Below are 4689 nucleotides of genomic sequence, written 5' to 3' on the forward strand. Positions count from 1 at the left end.
AAGCGCAGCGAGTTGCGGTAAAAGTGATAAAGGTGGACGCAGACTATCCCCCCTAGTGGTGAGACACTGACCCCTAGCGTTTACTTTGAGAATTACATAGATTAATGCATTTGATCTATGTAATTAAGGAGTATTTTAGGAGTATTTTAGTGTGTCTGAGAATTTCAAACTCTGGAAGTAATAATCTTTGACTGGTAGTAGTATTATTGTGGCCTATTAGATAAAATGAGATTTACTTCAGAGATGGTTCTTGTGTAATTGTTTTTGAATTCACGAGATAGATGCTATTTTTGAGAAAGTAAAAAAAAAAAGGTTTTAAAATTAGTTTAATAAAGAATTCAGAGATCACAAGCTGTTTTAAAGAATATTCAGTCAGTGTGCAATAAATGAGCCCAAGGTGGACTAGTCCACATGATGCAACTTTCCTTTCTTGTGAGAGATGAGCTAAATAAATCTTATTTTTGTACTTTCACAAACAGAATCAAGTGCGTTTTAAAGAATCTTTGTTGGCTTCAATGTAGTTTTTTTAAGATTTGCAACTTGAGATCAAGGAGGCCTCCAAAAAGTTTTCAAAGTGGTTTGGCAGATGAAGGGGACTGATAACCTTGGCGAGGCAAACTACAACTGAGCTCTTTAACAAAATTTATACAGTTTTACTGAGCAGTTGTCATATGTTTATAACAGAGAGCTGGACTAACACAGAATTCAGTATATTTATACAAAAGTGGAAAAAAAAAACATAACCAGAAAAATGTTTGGGTGGAGAGGCCAGTAAATTGACAGGGTGGAGTCAGACATTTCCCTTTCTGTATTTTCAAGAAAATACTGATATTGTTCAGCTTCACAGTATTACACCATAAATTCTTGCATTTTACATTTTTCACAGAACAATATTATATCCATTCCATATGAAAGGGCATGCAAATTCATAACTATATGATGTCATCGTACCACCTCCTGGTGAGGTTGTACTATAATGGTGCTGAGCCACATCACCCAGTTCCTAAACCACTGATCTACTTAATCTGAAAATTTAGGTGATATTTATTGCAATTATCCCAGATTGTCCTGTGCAAAGCATGACTTACTGTTACATTTATTTATTTATTTATTTATTTATTTATTTTCTATTTGCTCATAGCAACATTAAAGCTGCTGAGTTATGAGTCAGAATTTTCAAACGGAGAACAAGTGGTTCTGGGGAATAGCTACACCCATCATTTATGGCTCCCTGAGGCTAAAGCAGACAGGAAAATAAATACAAAGGTTTTAAAAGACAATTGAATTGTGAGTTTGTTGACAACAAATTAAAGGTCAACTGCTTTTTCAGTGTTTGAGAGACTAATACGTGCTCAAAAGATAACTCCAAGTTCACTCTTGCTGTTTCAGGGTCTGGTAGCTTTTGTGTGACTCATTCATCTAAAGTCATGTGGATGAAAAACCCACCTGCGGCTCCTCATCTGCCGCATCCCTCGGGTAAAAATATGATTATATCTTTTTGATTTCCACAATAAGTGAGATTAATGTAAAAGTTGTAACCTAACAGCCAATAGAATAAATGTGACTGTTAGATATATAATATTTCTTTGAAGATAAATAACTGAATAAGATAAATGAATAAATGTGACTGCGAGGGAAACTAGCGCCATAATTCTCCCAGCAATAAACAAGTTAGACACTCGATTGTGTGTTTGTAAATCCTGCTGGTCCTCTATTCCCTCATGAAGTCCTGAATTGATCCCTGCTGCTTTGCTTCAGAGTCCAACATAAACTCTGATCATTAGAGCGCACAAGGGCAGCTGTCTTGAAGCATACAGTTTCTTCTCTCACACATACAGAATTTTTAATCCATTCTGAACGTATACATTAATAATGAATAGAGTTTGTAGCATTCCCTGGGCAAGCAGTGAGGCTGTTTTTCAATTCAGAAAGGGATTTGTGTAGGTCTCGGATTATGTTTCAGACCTCCAGCTCCATTAACCAAAAAAAGCAGACCCAAACGGGACCCCACTGAGAGAGTTAGCTGAAGCTCACGATGAAGAAAGGAGCAACACCGTTGCTGGCTACCAGGGCAACTGCTGCCTTCAAAGAAGTAATGCTGAGCAGGTTTATATGCTACAGATATGCAGTATTAGTTACGTGGCAGGGTGCAGCGCTTTTTCATTTTACTCAGTGCACGCACCCCCCCCCCACACACACACACCAAAGAAATGTGTTCAGTTATTGACCTTCAAAGTACTGTCACCTCAGCAACATGGCTTCTGTGTTTAGTGTGCATGGCTCTCCTTTTAGATTTTGCAGTGTGGTTCAGCAGACTGTTTACATTCTTTCAAAAATGATGTATGTTAGGTTTACTAATGACTAAGTTGATCTTAGAAGCAAAGGTGCCTGGTTGTTTAGAATATGTCCCCTTGTATCGGCCCCAACAGTCCCATGCTGCCACCTGCTAAGAGCAGACATAGAAAATGAACATTCAAAGACCCAATTTGTCATTTCATTTGAGCCGAATAAAGCTCTGAGGACTATTAGATGTTTTTGCACCAAATATAATTTTTGTAAGATTATTGTTTATTTTGAGCATATCAGCATTTTAAAGTGAACAGAGAACTGCTAAGGTGAAAACTCCTTCAGTTTTGATCAAACGTTCATAGTGGACAGGGATATCATATTTAGTATGGGCACTTAATTGATTTAGCAAGTGAACAGATAGATTATCTTTGCATAAAATAATATAAATTGCAGCACTTATTGGACAGACCAATGCGTTAAACAATGGGAAACTCAGAAGAACTCAGTTAACACCTTAGCAGTAGAATTGAAGATTGTTTCGGTCGCTTTTACAGCAGCGAATTGTTAAATCACCTCCTCAATCAAGTTAATGCTTGAGTACACATTAGTATTATGTTCAATAAAAAAAAACTTTAGTCCATGTAAACATATAAAAACTTATCTTTGAATAGATAAAACAAGCTAGATTTACTCTTCTGATGTAACTTCATTAAAAATCTGCAAGCAATGCTAAAACCAGAATCTGTGGCAGGGAAATAGTGAATTTATTTAAATTAGCTTTCTGATCAAGTGGTCAAATACCCAGCTAGATTTGTTGGTTGATTAGGGTCCATGCAAGCTTTGTGGCTCAGTTTAGTTTTGAAGTAAAGCAGAAATGTCCATTTGAATGTTAGAAGTTTGGAGATTTCCGACTTTGACTTATTGAAAAAGTAACTGGATGTATTTTCCAGCAGAGGGCAACATTTACCTAAATTCTCATTTGCACAAACATACAGTCCATCAGGAAAGTATGCACAGCTCTTCACTTTTTCCACCTTTTATGTTACAGCCTTATTTCAAAACAAATTAAATTAATCTCGTTCCACAAACTTCTCCACACAAATACCCCTTTATGACAATGTGGAAAAAGGTTGACTTTTTATTTTCTCTTTGCAAATGTATTAAAAAGAGAACCCCCCCCCCCCCCCCCCCCCCCCCAAAAAAAAAATCACATTTAGCCTTTGCTTAATACTTTGTTGATTCACCTTTGACAGCAATTACAGCCTCAAGTCAGTTTGAATTCGATGCCACTAACTCAGCTCACCTATCTTAAGGTAGTTTCACCCATTCTTCTTCAGGTTGGAAGGGGCGTGTCTGTGCAGATATTTTGAAATCTCCCCAGAGATGTTCAATCCTATTCAAGTCTGGATTCTGACATGGCCCCTGCAGGACAGTCACAGAGTAACTCTGAAGCCTCTCCTTTGAGATCTTGGCCATGTGCTTTGGGTCATTGTTCTGCTGACAAATGAACCGCTGGACCAGTCTGAGGTCAAGAGGAATAGTCAGACTCTTTCTTCTGCTGCAAAACGTTCATAAAGCATGATGCTGCCACCTCAATGTGGCTTTTGTTGAGTGACTTTCGTCCTGATACTATCATACAGGTCTGATGGGTGGATTGATGCAAAGATGGTTATCCTCTTTCCACAGAGGAATGCTGGAGCTCTGACAGTGACCATCAGGTTCTTGGCTACCTCACTACCTGAGGCCATTCTCCCCCGATCGCTCAGTTTCAGCGGCCAAACAGCTCTAGGAAGATTCCTGCTGGTTCCAAACTTCTATTTATGAAGGATGAAGCCCACTGAGCTCATTAGGACCTTCAAAGCTGCAGATTTTTTTTCTGTATCCTTCCCAGATTTGTGCCTCAAAACACTCCTTCTAAAGTCTATTGACAATTCATTTGATTTCATGCTTGGTGTTTAACCTCTGACCCGAAGCCAATTGTGGGAATTTATAGAGATAAATGCCTTTCCAAGTATATCTCAATCAGCTGAGCTTGCCACTGGTAGACTCCACTTCAGCTGTGGAAACATCTCAAAAATGAGGAAAGAGATAAATTTTGAGCTCCATGGTTAAGGCTGGAAATGCTTAGGTAAATGTGATTTCTTGGTTTTCTATTTTTAATAAGTTTGCAAGAATCTCAAGCTTTTTTTCACATTGTCATAATGAAGTATTTATATGTAGAAGTTTGTGAAAAGAATAACGTAACACAACTTATATGTGAAAGCGTTGTGAATACTTTCCAGATGCATTGTATTTAACCATGTTGTACTCAAACTAAAAGTAAAGCACACAAACAAAAGTCAATTGGAAGACAAATGATAAAAACTATTTGTTGTTTATGACAATAACCATTAGACGACA

Source organism: Xiphophorus hellerii, chromosome 22 (assembly GCF_003331165.1).
Source record: "Xiphophorus hellerii strain 12219 chromosome 22, Xiphophorus_hellerii-4.1, whole genome shotgun sequence".
In the NCBI taxonomy this organism is placed as follows: Eukaryota; Metazoa; Chordata; class Actinopteri; order Cyprinodontiformes; family Poeciliidae; genus Xiphophorus; species Xiphophorus hellerii.